The sequence below is a fragment of the Lissotriton helveticus genome, chromosome 12 (genome assembly GCF_964261635.1).
Source record: "Lissotriton helveticus chromosome 12, aLisHel1.1, whole genome shotgun sequence".
NCBI lineage: Eukaryota > Metazoa > Chordata > Amphibia > Caudata > Salamandridae > Lissotriton > Lissotriton helveticus.
In genome coordinates, this window is record NC_136073.1 from 128,636,602 (window position 1) to 128,654,123 (window position 17,522).

General features: G+C 45.3%; 1 non-coding gene across 1 annotated transcript; it reads right to left on the bottom strand.

The window, feature by feature from the left end:
- Positions 1-1,953: 1,953 nt before the first annotated feature.
- Positions 1,954-2,035, bottom strand: TRNAS-GCU (transfer RNA serine (anticodon GCU)). The gene has a single exon. It is a non-coding gene; the product is annotated as a tRNA-Ser (tRNA).
- Positions 2,036-17,522: the final 15,487 nt, after the last annotated feature.

A 17,522-nucleotide genomic window follows, 5' to 3' on the forward strand; every position in this document is an offset into this window, starting at 1 on the left:
GTGACGCCACTCGATCCATGGAAGCCCCAACACTCCGCCTCACTGCCTCTCGCCTCCGTGGAATCGGCGGGCGCCACCCACGTACCTCGGGCACTTCTCCATGCGAGTGAGCGTGTCTCTGAGCGCTGCACAGGGGTACCGCTCTCCACCAGGCCTCCCCGTCACCACCGGTCACACAGGGCCAGCTAATCGGGAGCCGAGACCGGGCCTCTCATCTGCGCCGGCGGTCAATTCCGGTCCCGGGCGCCATCTTTGTAAAGTGCGGCCCTCTGCACTTGCGTCTGTCAGGCGTGGGAGCAGGTGGGGCTATTCCGGGGACCGCTGAGGATGGTCGGGCTCTTCTCCCCGGGACCTACTCGTGGTGGCTTCAGGTGGCGGGGCAGGGATCCCATGTATCCTGCGTCTCTCACCCCCGGGCTCCAGCGGCCACCATCTTAGTGAAGTCGGGGCTCCCGAGCAGGCAGGTCCGGAGCTGATTTCTCTCGCGGAACGCCACAGTTTCGATTCTTTTGCCTCTCTCTGGAGCAGTACAGGTTTCAGACGTTTCCTCGCCGAAGTTGGGAATGTTGGAGCCAGTAGTTCGCCGGATCTTGAGGCAGCCGTGCAGGAGCTCCGCAGTTGGACGTCCTAGCCGGCCATGCTGTTGGCCACGCCCCCCTTGTAAGTAGAGTTAATACATAATGGTGTCCATAAGTTATTCTATTCCCATGAATATATGGGTGGGCTTTCCAGGATGGGCCTGTAAGAAGAGTTTGTGAATACTCAAAAACAGACACATTTGGAGTATTCACAAACTTCCTTGGGACCCGGCCAAAACCAAGAAAGTGTAAGGGAATTACTCCTTGTAAGGGAAACACTATATAATGTTTCAAGGAGTGAAAGGGAAGGGAAAGTAACACTCACATATGCCATGCCATGTCATGTCATTTCATGCCATGTCATGTCATGTCATGTATGTTATGTTATGCTATGTTATGTTATGCTATGCTATATTATGTTTACTTCAGCACACGTCCACCGTGATGCATGACGGACAGGGGCCGTCATCAGCATGGAAGGGGTTAAAAGCAGACAACTTACAAGCGCTGCTGACCGTTTCCCGGTGTCTTACTCGGGGCAAATCCAGCAAATTCTGTGGGGCCCAACTTCTGGGCAGAGTGGACGGTATTCACCCTGTGAAAATAGTGGGTGGACGCCGCGTACCTATATGTACCCCCGACTTGTGCCCTGATCGATTGTCTTCACAAGTGCATGTCATATAAGCTGAGAGGCAACAAAACGCACCAGTTTTACCTGCAAAAATAATTTACCTAAATCAGTCAGTAGCGTCACCAATATGTCATGTGTTTGATTTATAAAATGCAGCATGAATCAGGATTTAGTAGGGCCCTCCTGACTCTAGGCCCCGGTGCCACTGTACCTGCTGCACCAATAGAAACCACGCCGCTAAAATTAATCTGATTTCATTTGATAAACTAAGCTCAAAGCTATAGCATTTTACCTATGCAAATGTTGTCCTTAGTCAGCGATTTCTATAGGTTTTACTAACACCTGACACTTGGCCCCACTGAGCCATAAAACAAGAGGTGAGGCGAATTCCTCGAGCGGATATTTTCCCTCCTTCTGGAGAGAGAGGAGTTTACTTTCAGCTTGACACTGTTGTGGTAACAACTCCAGGGTTAATTATTTCATTCATTCACTGGCACCCTGTAAGCAAGCACTCCACCACTTTAGAATGTGTCGTGTATTAAAATTTAACAGGAGGGTTGTAAAGGTGACAAGTGACAGTGACCCTTGTATGAGAGCAGATAAAAAGGGAACATTTTCTGCTGTAATCTGCAAGGTGGCCAGGCCTGTGCATTCTGTCGAGTTTTGAAAACCTTACATTTTCCTTCTCATTGGAATGTACAGCAAGTGTATGAGATTTTAATAAACACCTACAACAAAAGACACCAACGAGGGTGGGATTCGAACCCACGCGTGCAGAGCACAATGGATTAGCAGTCCATCGCCTTAACCACTCGGCCACCTCGTCACGGTGGTGTACCGGTATTTGTCGATATCAAAACCCCAGCAGCATCCAGTTTCGTCATTTCTGAGTAATTATTAAACTGAAGTAAATCCCGGATGTGGAGCCAAAAAGACACCTGTTTGGGACTAGCCGGCCCATTGCCTATGAGATCTCACAGGAAAAACTCAGTACCTCACATACCTACGTTACACACTGCACTCTGATCTTAAGCTGCAGGTTTACCTGGGTTTATTATTTCAGAGCTCCAGACATGAGTGAACCTCCGTCTGAGGCGTGACCACAGAACAAGGTTCTGAAATGTGGCTGGACCAGTTGCCTCTTTCAGCCACCCGCCCGCTTAGCCATGGCCTGTGTCGCTTCAAAGTGTGCATTGACGTGGATTCATTGACCTTCGGGGGTCCCTTGGAACCAAGGATTAGAGCAATAACGTGTGCGGTACCAATGGTGTCACTGACCCATCACTGAGGAGAGATGGTTGATCCCCTCAATGATAGGCAGGGAAGTTATCTTACTCACTGTTCCAGCCTCTCCAGGACTGTGGTATGGTGCTCTGTGTCATACACTACAGAGAGAGTGAGAAGGATTGGGATTTCCAATTGTTCTTCATCGAGAGAGTCAACAAGCCATTCCCTGATACCCATGTTAACGCGGAATTTCTAGTCTATAGTTATAGATCTAGATTCCAACTCAGGTCGACTGAACCGTTGGTACCTGTCATTGAGTAAAAGGCAAATCCACTACTAGGTTAATCAGTTAAAGACTTACTCCACTCTAAAGAACCACTGAAGCTTAAAAGTTTTAAAAGTTTATTACAAAGCCAAACTTAACTGGTGATACAAACATCTCAAAATAAGATTCAAGAGATATACTGGTATCAATACAAACATAAATTTTCTGAATGCTTTCAGTCGGCAAAAGAATATCACCAAAACCAATTCTAGAATTAGTAAAGTTACGAGGATGAACACAAGCTGTAGCTTATGAGTCATTTACAGAAAAGAAGAAAATCAGATTAGACTGTCCCTAATCTAGACTAAGTGACATCCCTACTTAGCAAGATCTTAACCTAAAAAGGTGTCAACAGTGGTGACTTCCAAAGAAGATCACACACTTCCCTTAGTCTTGGTTTCAAAGTCGAAGTCTCGCAGTTCCCTATCTGCCTACCCATCCGCTCTCTTAAGTTCCTCAGATCATCTGCCTTGCCTCCACCCCGGGGTGCTGTCCCTAATACAAAATCACATTTACATTAGAAACGCCCCTCGAGACGCCCCTCACGTGGTGTCTGTTCTGGCGGCAACTTCCATGCTGGTACTCCTTCTAGGCCCATCGTTAGCGTTGACCTTGCTTCCCAGGCTCCTCTCCGGCAAGACGGTACCCCCAGGAAATTCCTGAAGACTCCTCCAGGCCTGTGCCAGGCTCTCTTGAACAAAAGTCTATTCATCACTTTCCTGATTAAACCCCCTCGCACCTGCAAAAGACACTTTCTCTGTGGGCCCCAAATTCCGGCCTCCACCATATCTTAAAGTCGTAAACCATTTGAACAGGCTCTACAGTTTGTGCCTAACACGACTTTTCTCTAACGAGCACATACAGATCAAAAGGAATGACTTTGTCCTTTTAGGCTTATTAGGATTACATGAAACAAGCCTATGCACTCTGTAAAGCATTTAATCTCTTTGTTAAACAGTATTCTAAATTACTGCACACACGAATTATATGAAAAACACTTCTATAAAATATATTTCAGTTCCATGATCAATACTGCTTTGAATTACAATAACAATGAAATCCACTATCTCACAAGAAAATGTAACAGCATCCTGTACTTCATGTGAACTGCCATGTGGCCTACACATTTCTACGTTTAGCAGAATTACATTATTCCCTTTCCACAGCCACATAACGTAGGATTCCAACATCATCTTATTATTTCTACACAATTCTACATTAGTTCTCACACAGATATATGCATTCTACATTTAGTTAAACACTCTTATGTATTTTCACTCTATTAAATTGACACTCATATAACATTTTTACTAGACTAATATGACGTGCTTGTAAATATGGTGCACTTCTACAGTTTTTCTTAACTTGCGCTCTCTCAATCCCCCCTTTGATGACTTTCAGTAGTCATCACCCTCAAAACACCATCCCTAAGGTATGGACTGTGTCAGACTGAAGTCGTTTCAATTCCCCCTCGTTTCATCGTCTCTAGAGCCTTTAGACTCCGGTACTGATTATCCTGCATCGCAGTCAATCTCCTCTCTTGCCTTCTCATGGTTCTTTGCAACCTGTTTGATTTATACCATTGATACAACCGCACCAATCCCCACAAAGTGATTATACAAATCACTATTATGATGATGGGTTTCAATATGTACCAAATGATATTCTTTCCTAGGTTGGCAAACCAACCTCCAACTTTACCCATTCCTTGACCTACTTTTCCCACACTGTTACCTTTGTCAAATCCTCTATTTCATGGTGTATTTCAGTAATGTTTCGAATGTATTTTTCTAGAGGTTTTGAATTGTCAGGAATGTAAGTGCAACATTCCTGGACCTTCAAAGCCTTACAGACTCCTCCCTCTTTAGCTAACAGAACATCTAGAGCAAGTCGGTTCTGAAGAACCATTGCCCTTATCGATTGCATCTCTCCTTCCACCAGCATTAGTGATCTAGCAGTACTGGCGGACAACCTATCTACAACTGTTGCCAATCTTCTAATCTTGACATCATTTAGTGCTATCCCTAAAATAGGAAACATAGCACCAAATACGTCTCCAACTACCTCCTCAGCGCTTACATCCCTTCTTCCTCTAACTGGTGTTTCTCCCTCTATGATTTTCAAATCCTCAGCATGGTATATTTTGGGAAAAACAATTGCCAAATAACATGATCCATACCAATTATCTGGTAATTTCACATATGCATTTCTCCCACAGACAAAATATACATTTGGGATCACCTGCATTTCCTTCAGGAAATCCTTCGAATAGTACTCTAATTGGAAAGCATGTTCGCAACTCACTTTTCCCACAAACACATTCTCATAATAAGTTTCACTTCTATGTATGCACAGTTTCCCCTTTTTCTCTCGATCTAGAGCAATTGGACCATTGCTACCCTTTCTTTGGTGTGCCCTTTCTTCCTCTGTCCAATCTGTTTTCCATTGACCTGAAGATTTTAAAATCTTTTGTCTCCTGTATCGATCATCCACCTGCCCTACAAACTTTTTCTCAATTTCTGACACTTTACAAGTCAAATTATTTCTTCGGGCATGTGAAGTATCTAAAGCTTTCCATGGAAGGAAAGATTTCTGTAATCTGTCCTCACTCTTATAATAATAATCCCATTTATTTAAATGTTTGTAGTTCGGCACTTCTGGTAGCACTGAATCAAAGTTCGAAAAATAGTATTCGAACCCATCCCTTTCATAAAATATGCTCAGCAGCAAACTACATGTGATTCCATAAGTCAATGGAAGATGATGGTATCTGATACCTTCGTCTACAGAGGCTGGCAGCCTCATACAGACGTAGCAATTTTTGGCCTCCATAGCATCAACATATTCGTATAACAATTTAGCATATGCATTCGACCTAAAATTTCCCTGTGACTCATCTATATGTAATCTACGAGTCTCAGCTACTAGTAAGGCTTTATCTTTCTCTGGATTGTCCCCTTTTTTACTAGCAATAGTAGGTTTCTGTGTCGATGAAATCTTTGTCTTTGTTGTTGCTTTCTCTTCATTTTCATGTCCCACTACATATGATATAGTAACTACTAAAGCTATAAGGAAAATCACTCCTACTAAAAGTGTGCTTACTATACATTTGGCCCTGCGGTTCGGGTTGCCAACCTCCATGTCCTCAAACCGTGTAGTTCCAGTTTTTATTCACAGCACAAGGTCTCTTTTCGAACCACAACTGGAAGCTGGAAATCTTCTCCGCAAGATCAGTCTTTGATTACTATAGCAACAGACAACCCTAGCCCTTCTCCGTCCTCTAAATGGAAATCCCTACTTTCTTCTTTCACTTGGCGCTAGGTTATCTCTTCATAAATTTATTTACAAAGTCTTTTATAAATCCTTTAGCAATCTGGAATTATACGGGTTCCAACGACTCTCATCACTCCTTCTAATATTTCCAAATGAAGAAGGAGCTCCTCGAGTATTGGACTCCTTGAACAACAAACCGGAAATTCTACTGTGTTTAAAACCAAGTCTCTTATTCCACTCAGGAGAGGAGGATAGACGATATTGAGAGTCAGCAATCCTTCGACCTCCAATCCTGGTATCAGCAACTCTATTTCCACTGTTATGATGGGGTCAACTCTGGTCAGGGTCACTTGCCTCACCCTCCCAGTTCTGCGTGCTTCGGACATCTGTAGCGAGGTAGGTCCACTCAGGAGTAGAGTATCTTGTGCAAGGCACTCGCACCCTCCTTGATCTCCTTGGACCTTCCTGTTCCTGTCCTTGTACACCTTCGTCCAGGTCTGAGTCTTCAGATATAGGAGCAAGAGTTTCTTCTCGAGCTGGCTTCAAGCTTGACCTCTTTTTTCTTTCAGGCCAAGTAGCTGCTCCACGCCTTGTCCTCCTATTTCTTGTCCATTCACTCTGTTCTTGATCACTCTGGACTTGTTCTGTGTCTGAGTTGTTTTCACAGCAGCTTTCTCCTTCTGAGGCAACTTCAGTTTCACTGCCGTTCTGTCCTTCTTCTTCTGGTTCTGTAGCGCTCCCAACTTCCTCAGACACCCCCACAGCTTGACTGATCCTCTCTAGTAGCTCACCGTCCACAGCTGAATCTTCATCTGCGAGAGGAGCTGTTTCTTCTAGGGGTGCTGGAACTCTTTGAGTATGGAAAGCATGGATCCAGTTTGGCAGCCCTCCGCACTTCACAGCGGTATTCGTGGTAAGGATGACCTGGTAGGGCCCCTTCTAGCGCACGTCTAGGCAGTTCTTCCGGACATGCTTCTTCAACAGCACCCAATCTCCTGGGTACAGATCATGACACAGGTCTCTGGAAGATGGAACCTCAGCAGCCTGCACCTGGAGGGACACAGAATGAATGGCGTCAGACAGTCCCTTGCAGTAATCCAGGATTAGGTCATCTGTAATGTTCAACAAAGCAGTGGTTGGGACAGTTGGAAGTCTCATTGCCCTCCCCGTCAGGATCTCATGCGGAGAGAGGCCTGTCCTCCTGTCTGGTGTGCTACGCATACTCATGAGTACCAAAGGCAGAGCATCAGGCCAACTCAAGGAAGTCGATGAACATACTTTGGCTATTCGGGATTTCAACGTGCCGTTAATCTGCTCCACGATACCTGAAGCCTCTGGTCGATAGCTACAGTGCAACTTCTGATCAATGTTCAATGCAGAGCAAAGCATCTTCACAACTTCGCTGTTAAAATGAGTTCCTCGATCTGATTCCAGGGAGTTTGGCACCCCGTAGCGCGGGATCAACTCTCTAAGCAACAACTTTGCTACTGTGAGTGTGTCGCACCTGCGTGTAGGGTATGCTTCCACCCATCTGGAAAATATGCATACAACCACCAGAACATACCTGAGGTGGTTGCTTTTTGGCATTTCAATAAAATCTAATTGCATTCTGTTGAAAGGCCCCCCAGACCTCCCAATGTGACTCATTGTAACTGGTGTTCTTTTCCCTACGTTCAGTTGCTGACATGTGACACATCTCCTACACACTGCTTCTGCTGCAATCCTAAACTTAGGGCAATACCAAGTCTGCCTGAATACCCTCAGCATGGCATCCCTTCCTAGGTGTACTGGACCATGTATCTGTCGTGCCATTGGACTCACTAATTCCTCATGTAACACTGCTCTTCCATCTGCTGAAACCCAGAAATCCATTTCACTTTTTACACACCCTGCTGTTTCCCATGCCTTTTTCTCAGAATCAGGTGCATTTTCTTGAATGTTTTTCAAATCCTCCCAAGTATCCACTGTTTCTAGCATCATGTTTAATTCGGTCTTTTCCTGAACTCCACCTACTTCTACCTCCGTGAAAGAATATCCTTGCTCCGCACAATAGCGGGCAACTTCATCTGCATATCTATTACCTTGTGAAACAAAATCAGTATTCTTAGTATGAGCTACACATTTAACGATTGCGATTTCAGCCGGACCTTGTAATGCTTCTAACAGTAAGCGCACAAATTCTCCATTTTGAATAGGCGAACCAGAGGAGGTCATGTAACCTCTCTGAGACCACAACTGCCCAAAATCATGAACTACACCGAAACCATATTGGCTATCCGTATAGATGGTGACTCTAATTTTGTTTCCTGCTATACAGGCACGTGTCAATGCAATGATTTCTGCTACCTGAGCGGAGTGTACTCCTTCCAGGCAAGCGGCTTCCACAACTCCAGTAATGGTGCAAACAGCATAAGCTGCTCTCAACCGACCAGTATCGTCTCTTAAACATGAGCCATCAACAAAGAAAATTTCATCGGGGTCGATCAATGGCTCATCCACGATATCTGGTCTTTGTTTCGTGCATAGTTCAGTCACATCAAGGCAATCATGATCTTCACATTCTTCGCCTTCAATATCATTAGGAAGTGGCATCAGAGTAGCAGGGTTCAAAACAGAGCACCTCTTAAGGGTCACGTTCTCCGCAGCAAGAATCACTTGCTCGTAGCGCGTGAGCCTAATGTTGGTCATGTGCTGTGTCTTGGTCCTGGTCATCAACAATTCTACAGAATGCGGTACATACACCACTAACTGGTGTCCCATTACGATATTTTCACACTGTTCAATGCTGACACCTGTTGCAGCAACGGATTTGAGACATCCGGGCAACGCTGCGGCTACTGGATCTAAGGTAGCCGAAAAGTAAGCAACTGGTCTACGGGCATTTCCATGAATTTGCACTAAAACTGATAAAGCACAACCCTCCCTTTCGCAACAGAAGAGTGCAAATGGTTTCTCATAATCTGGCATTCCCAAAGCCGGAGCACGGCACAAGTCTTCTCTCAGCTGGAGGAACGCCATCAAACAATCATTGTCCCATGGTACCGGATCACTCACCTCCTTGTGCGTCAGTTTTTGTAAGGGTTTTGCTTTCAGTGAAAAGTTAGCTATCCACTGTCGGCAATAACCAACCATTCCTAGGAACATCCTGACTTCTCTCTGTGTCGTAGGCGCGTTCATTTTCATTATCGCCTCTATCCTATCTGGTGACACTTTGCGCTTTCCTTTTTCTATCCGGTGCCCCAAGTACTGTACTTCTGTCAGACAGTACTGCAATTTGCTCGGAGATACCTTGTGTCCATTTTCAGCTAAATGATTCAGCAAGGCAATGGTATCTGTCTTACAAGCCTCTTCTGTTTCTGACGCAACAAGTAGGTCGTCTATGTACTGGACCAGAACCGAGTTATGGGGCAGTACCAGACTTTCAAGGTTTTTCTTCAGTATCTGATTAAAGATTGATGGGCTATCTGTAAACCCTTGTGGAATTCGACACCATGTTAAAACGCGATTCTCCATTTTAAAAGCAAAAAGGTACTGGCTCTCTTCATCCAAGGGGATTGAAAAGAAAGCCTGACAAAGATCTATCACTGTGAACCACTCAGCTTGGAATGGTATCTGAAACAATATCACTGATGGATTCGGTACCACTGGACAACATGAAACAACTATGTTGTTAATTTTTCGAAGATCTTGCACTATTCTAAATTTCCCACTAGGTTTCTGCAAACCCATAATCGGGGAGTTGCATGGACTTCCCACGATTTCCTTCAGTATTCCCTGTTGAATCATAGAGTCGATTACGGGTTTTATTCCTGCAATCGTCTCCGGGGTCAATTTGTATTGAGGCGTTCTTGGATATTCAGCATTTGGTTTAACCATAATCTTCACTGGCTCTACTCCTTTAATCAGTCCTATCTCTTCCCCAGTAAATTCCCATACCTCGGATGACACTGCACCTCGTAAATCCCATGGGAGCTCCTCCACTGTCAGTGTAGGATACAGCTCTATGCATGTTCTCGAATTTACAACTTTGAAGGTAGCGTCATCATCTGTCGTTTCTACCTCTACTCCCTGAGGTGTGCAGTACATGGTGCAGTTCAGTTTGCACAATAAGTCCCTTCCTAACAGACACACAGGACTAGAATCACATACCACAAATTGATGTTCATCCGAGTAGTTTCCTATTTTCACTGTCACTGGTTCCGTCAAAGGGCTATTCATTCTCTTATTTGCAACTCCTACCACCTGGATCGTTTCCCCCGACATCGGTAGACCTGGAACCACTGCCGATCTCAAAGTTGATCGAGTAGCTCCAGTATCCACCAAGAATGTTGTAGGACACCCAGCCACTTCTGCCTCAACGAACGGTCCTCTTTGATCCACTTCCAGAACTGCCCCGAGGGTGCAGTCCTCCTCCCTATTTACACGCCGTCCCGTCAATGGATCTACGTAGTAACACTCTTCTTTACCTGTGAACAAAGGCATTTGTCTATAGACCTTCCCTCCTGTGGCAATCTTTGGTGGCTGAGGGAACTGAGCTCGTGGAGCCGAAGTCCCCCCTTTGGCCACATTACTTCTTGACACCGTCACCCTTTGAACTGGAACATCCTGAACTTCCTCCTCTACTTCTATTTCTCCATTTTCAGGGTTATAGGGACACTCGCGTCTCCAATGTCCCACCTGGTGACACTGATGACACTTTGTCGTTTTCTTCAACGTAGCAAGTTCTATTCTAGGTCTCGGGTTTTCCTCGCTGTCTCTATTCTGTCCGTTTGGTTTTCGTCCCATTGTCCCTGTTCCCTGTTGGTGCTGTCCACCCTTTCCAGCTGACTGCATCTGCACTACCATCAATTTTTCTTTTCATTTCTTTGCTTTGGACTCTATCTCATTACTACAGTATCTTGCGTATCGCAAAATCTCATCCAAGGGTTTGTTTTGCCAACAAATTAAATGCTGCTGAATCATCAGACAAATATCAGGTCTCAACCCCAAAACAAACTTTGATACAAATTGTCCTATATCCTTGGGGTCCATTACATCTAGTCCACTGTATTGTTTGAATGCTTTCAGCAATCGCTCATAATACTCATGGACTGTCTCCTTAGGTTCCTGTCTTGTTCGGTCTATTTTTACCCAATCTATGTCTTGTGGTGGCACCTTTTCCTTCAGCCAGGTCATTACCCTATCGTATTTTAACATTACTGTTTCTGACGGTCCATTAGTACGAGCATCCCTTTCTGGTTCTGCATTTGGCCACTCGACACTAACCTTGCATGTCATCCACAAGTCCCCTGGGACCACAATGTCAAACAAGGTGTTCAAATCAATCCACAATACTTTCGAGATCTTCACAAACCTCTCTACCTGCTTGTACCACTCGACCAGGTTCTCCCTTAATTTCGGAAATGAGTTGGTAAATGCAGCCAAATCTCCCCTACTCCAGGGCACATGTACATAATTCCCATTCGATATTTCCCGCAAAGGGAATGCCTCCATCTGCATTAGCCTTCCCTCCGGGGACATCCCATTTGCACACCGCCTAACAGTTCCCTTCTTGGACCACCTCTCTTCCCATTTGTCCAGATCCCGCCATGCTCTTATTCCTGTGATCAGTTCCCTTATGTGTGTTTTTAATCCAGTTGTCCTCCACTCATCTAAGTCCTGATCTGAATATTGCAACCTGTGGTTACCCTGTAATGCCTTGGTTCTGGACAAATCTACCATATACTTGTCTGCCAATTCAGATAGTTTCTCATGAGTTTCTCTGGCTTTTCGAGTGATGTCCTTTGCTATAAACAGTAGCTCATCTTGTTCGTACATGTCGATCCTTTCTAAAGACAATGTACCGTCTATGATATCGTTCAGATCAGATCTTAAACTGGTCACATCGAGTCTTTTGGCTTTTATCACAGCTTTTAGTACGCCATCTCTAGAGAGTCTATGCACATCTCTCCCATCACAGCTCTGAGTCCTACGTCTAGGCTCAGGCAAGTTGTGGGGAGTCCTCCCTTGCTCCCATCTCTCCAGGTCCCATGCAGTTCCATCTTCTCTGGGTGTATGGTGAAACACTTTCCCATTACTCATAGTCCCACAATTCCCATCCTGCATGTTTTCCCTAGATGCATGGTAAGACATTCCGTTATTCCCCATTTCTTCAGCATTTGCCGGTGGTCTCTGATCTCTCGACTCATAGCAAGATCCTTCGCTGTTCCCTATGCTCCCCCGACTCCAATGCTGTACGTTATCATTAGGTGCATGGTGAGTGCACCTAAACCTATCCCTGTATTCTTGTGTCCTTCGATCTCCCTCCCTTTGAATGAGACGAGACATCTCTCCACATCCTGTACTTCTCTCACTTCTCTCCTGCCCATTTCCACCGTCAATATGACGTATAACTCCTCTGCTCTCCTGACTTTTACCGTCCCACTCCTGACTGCTTGCGCTAGCCCCGCAGTGAGACAAAGTTCCCTTGCCTCGACTTCCCCATTCTGCTTCTACTCTTGGCCTGTTGCTCTATGCTTCTGTCGACGCTTCCCATTCTCTCAAGTCAGCCCTCAGCTCTTTGTAGGATTTCGGCCGTGGTCCCCTCAGATCCATCGGTCCTCTCTGACCCCCCTGTTCTACTACAGGACCCACTGCTGAATCCAATGGGGTGCTCCAAGTTACTGGTCCTGGCAATTGTCTCCAGGCATTGGTCGTGTTATTCCTTCCTTCCATCTCAACTCTTTCTCTGTCTATCTGTACCTGGTTTTCCTCTCTCCCTTTCTCTGGGTTATAAATCGACCGTATAGGACCTATGGTAACAGGTACTTGAAGAGCATCTGGCAATCCATGAGACTCAACCCTCTCTGTTTCTGGCACCTTCTGCACCACAAACTTTCCGACCACACTCTGTACCGGACCCTGTTGAGGTGTCTCCTCACCTTTGGTAGGTACCCAATCCGCTATAGGGAGTGACCTATACCCTTCTATGCCAACCCTGTCTTCTTTTGGGAGCCCCGTACCTTCCGTCTCCCCATTGTCTGGAGGTGGTCTATCTATCAACAACCTATTTATGAGGCCGTCCTCCGACTCGCTCTCATCATCTTCCTCCATGGGTTTCTTTCCACCTGTAACCTCTCTTAAGGGGTACAACTTGTCTACTTCAATCGTCCGTACCCTCCATTTCTTGGCTTCCTCATCCCATTTAGCATCTTGTACTGCCCTTAGTGATCGCCTTACCCTCTCTTGGCGTCTGTTCTGATTCCTGTCGTGCGCCGTCCTAATCCACGCATTAAGGGCCTCAAACTGTGTTGGTCTAGGCAAAGGTCTCAGTGAGGACATGACTGCTTTCAGCTGATGTAACACTTCTAGCCTAAAAGTTCCGTATTTTGGAAAGGTCAATTCCCCATTCCCTTCTGTAATCTTACTCCAAGTATCGAGCCACAGTATAGTATGCAACCCAACGTTTGCTGCCATATAGTAAGCTGGTGTACCCTCTGGTGGTGCCTCTTCCCCACAATAAGATTCCCTTCTTTTTCTCTTAAAAATCCCTCTCAAACATTTAAAACACTTCATGTTCAAAATCTACGAATTTCTATTTTCTCCGCGTTCGTTTACTTCCTGATGACAATCCACCAATCTCAGCGCGGTTCTCGCTAACTGCCCTATCACAGCGCGGCTCTTCGCTGACGTCACACCAACCGCCCTATCACTGCGCGGCTCTAGCCGTCGTCACGCCAACCGCCCTATCACAGCGCGGCTCTCGCTGACGTTACTCGTCCCAGCGCAGCTTCACACTGACCGACCTATCTCAGCGCGGCTCTCGCTGACGTCACTCGTCCCCCTTTGCAGCAGTTCCCCTCCTTTCTCCGCTCGTCTCCCGGTCATGCATGCGTCCCATTCATACTCTGAAAAATGATTACTTCCGACCAAGCAATCACCTTTCTCTGACTGTACGTCCACAGTCTAACTGTAATTGTCACCTTAACTGACGAAATGTCTTTTCTTGTACGTCCAGACAATCGCCTTCTCTGATAGGTTACTTGCACACGGTAACTTACGACCTGCATCCGTTACCCACACACGCACTCTTTCATTCCCCCTATCTCGGTCCTGCTGCGGTCAATGGTACCTCATGACCTCCTTACTCTGGTCGACAATTACTCTGGATGTTCGATACACCCGAACCACTTAAGCTCTACCCCGAACTTAAGATTTTACCAGGTTGCGCGCGCTCACAACCTTCTCACAATCACACTACAGGCATTCAACTCCGCATGACATTACAATACAAATACAACACAAAACACCACAATCTGTTCACGCATGACCCTTGTTATACTCACTCTCGTCCGATACTGCTGCTTTTCTCTCGCACCGTCAGTGCCTTCTTCGGCAGGCCACCTCTCGAGCTCTAGGGACCTTGGGGTAAACTAACCTAGTCTAGATCACCTTCCTCAAGAAGGTAACCATCCTCACTCTGCTACCAACTGTTAACGCGGAATTTCTAGTCTATAGTTATAGATCTAGATTCCAACTCAGGTCGACTGAACCGTTGGTACCTGTCATTGAGTAAAAGGCAAATCCACTACTAGGTTAATCAGTTAAAGACTTACTCCACTCTAAAGAACCACTGAAGCTTAAAAGTTGTAAAAGTTTATTACAAAGCCAAACTTAACTGGAGATACAAACATCTCAAAATAAGATTCAAGAGATATACTGGTATCAATACAAACATAAATTTTCTGAATGCTTTCAGTCAGCAAAAGAATATCACCAAAACCAATTCTAGAATTAGTAAAGTTACGAGGATGAACACAAGCTGTAGCTTATGAGTCATTTACAGAAAAGAAGAAAATCAGATTAGACTGTCCCTACTCTAGACTAAGTGACATCCCTACTTAGCAAGATCTTAACCTAAAAAGGTGTCAACAGTGGTGACTTCCAAAGAAGATCACACACTTCCCTTAGTCTTGGTTTCAAAGTCGAAGTCTCGCAGTTCCCTATCTGCCTACCCATCCGCTCTCTTAAGTTCCTCAGATCATCTGCCTTGCCTCCACCCCGGGGTGCTGTCCCTAATACAAAATCACATTTACATTAGAAACGCCCCTCGAGACGCCCCTCACGTGGTGTCTGTTCTGGCGGCAACTTCCATGCTGGTACTCCTTCTAGGCCCATCGTTAGCGTTGACCTTGCTTCCCAGGCTCCTCTCCGGCAAGACGGTACCCCCAGGAAATTCCTGAAGACTCCTCCAGGCCTGTGCCAGGCTCTCTTGAACAAAAGTCTATTCATCACTTTCCTGATTAAACCCCCTCGCACCTGCAAAAGACACTTTCTCTGTGGGCCCCAAATTCCGGCCTCCACCATATCTTAAAGTCGTAAACCATTTGAACAGGCTCTACAGTTTGTGCCTAACACGACTTTTCTCTAACGAGCACATACAGATCAAAAGGAATGACTTTGTCCTTTTAGGCTTATTAGGATTACATGAAACAAGCCTATGCACTCTGTAAAGCATTTAATCTCTTTGTTAAACAGTATTCTAAATTACTGCACACACGAATTATATGAAAAACACTTCTATAAAATATATTTCAGTTCCATGATCAATTCTACTTTGAATTACAATAACAATGAAATCCACTATCTCACAAGAAAATGTAACAGCATCCTGTACTTCATGTGAACTGCCATGTGGCCTACACATTTCTACGTTTAGCAGAATTACATTATTCCCTTTCCACAGCCACATAACGTAGGATTCCAACATCATCTTATTATTTCTACACAATTCTACATTAGTTCTCACACAGATATATGCATTCTACATTTAGTTAAACACTCTTATGTATTTTCACTCTCTTAAATTGACACTCATATAACATTTTTACTAGACAAATATGACGTGCTTGTAAATATGGTGCACTTCTACAGTTTTTCTTAACTTGCGCTCTCTCACCCATAATCACTGTCTCAGTTCCTGCCCTGGCCTAAACCCAGATTTTCTGTTGCGGAGTATGCCTTTTGCTTCAATAGTCTCTTGCAATCAGCATCGGATGTTGAAGGCGGGCATTGGCCGATGGGCCAGTGCCTAAGGGTCACCTGTGGGCCGGTTTTTGTTAGGAGCTCTGTCAACTGGCCCACGGAGCCTTACTGTCTCGTCCCCACCAGGCCACTGTAATGTGGGACCTGCATCATGGGGAGGCAGGTTCGGAGGGAGAAGCTTGCATCAAGATCACTAGGCGGCCACATTCTGGCTGCTGCAGACTTTAGCTTGTCCTCTGTGGGGCGGGGCAATGATCAGAAGCAGTGTCCCACTTCCCTGCTGTGTTCTTAACCAGAGGTGTCTGGCTGGAGGCAGGTGATGTGGCTGTTGGCCCATTATCACCTCATCTGCCCTGGAACCGCATCAGCTCCCTGCTTTTCTTCAACCCTCCCCTGCCAGGCCAACGCCCTGAGGCTTTAGTTTGCTGTGGAGCAGGAAGAGTAAGTCAAGCAGCTTCACTGAGGGCCTGTTGTTGGCACCTCGGCCCCAGTGTCTTTCACCCCATGGAGGGCAGGGGGGCGTGTTTGCACAGGCTTTGCTGTGGGGCATATTTCGCAGCGAGGAAAATTGAGAGGATGTAATACTAGGGTCAGAGCTGGCGAATTTGGAAATATAGAAATAAGTTCAAGTCCCAGCCTCAGCTCGACATCATGTGATTCTGGGCAAATTACTTAATTGCCCAAGGCCTAAAATAAAGATGAATATGATCTTCTGTAAAGTGACTGGAGCTCATATAATCACTACCCTTGTTCACACTACAAGGACAATAAAAAGCATTACCTTCTGTTTGCTCATACTTAAAGAATCTGCAAAGTCTGGAATAATAATAGGGCAGCGTTCTTTATACAATTATAAATACATCTGTATTCCTTCTTAACATGGCTTTTCTGCCTTTGGTTAGTTTTCAACTATCTGTCACAGATCATTAAATCAGCTTTGGACTGCGTTCATCTTATGTTTATTGTTTGAAGTACATATTGATCAGAGGAGAAAATACAAGCTTTTGGCTGATTTTCATCAATTTCCTACCAGCCTTGACATTAAAATCCCGGTAATGCTGGTTAAATGAATGAACAGGTGGCAAACATAGCCATGTTAAGAGTTGTGACCTTTGGCCCACTTTATTTCACCTCACTTGCCCACCTAAAATGTAGTGCTTCTACTTTTCACCAATGTTTCTGGCTCTATGAGCTTTAAAATAGGTAATTTATCCAACTTTTTCTAAAAATGAGACTAGCGAAATGCTGTTTTATAAACGGGTAAGACCCGGGAATGTGGGCCACTTTTTTGGGGGTGCCCGGGCTGAATTGTGATCCCAATCCGACCCTGCTTGCAATTGATGTGTGGCATCTCTTTCATCATTTGAAGGATGGAGAGGAGCTTTGCTAGAGGTCTAAACTTTTTTGGTCCAGCCAAAGGCTTGTATAGTAGGGGGTAATAATGGCATGTTTTAGGCATTCAGTA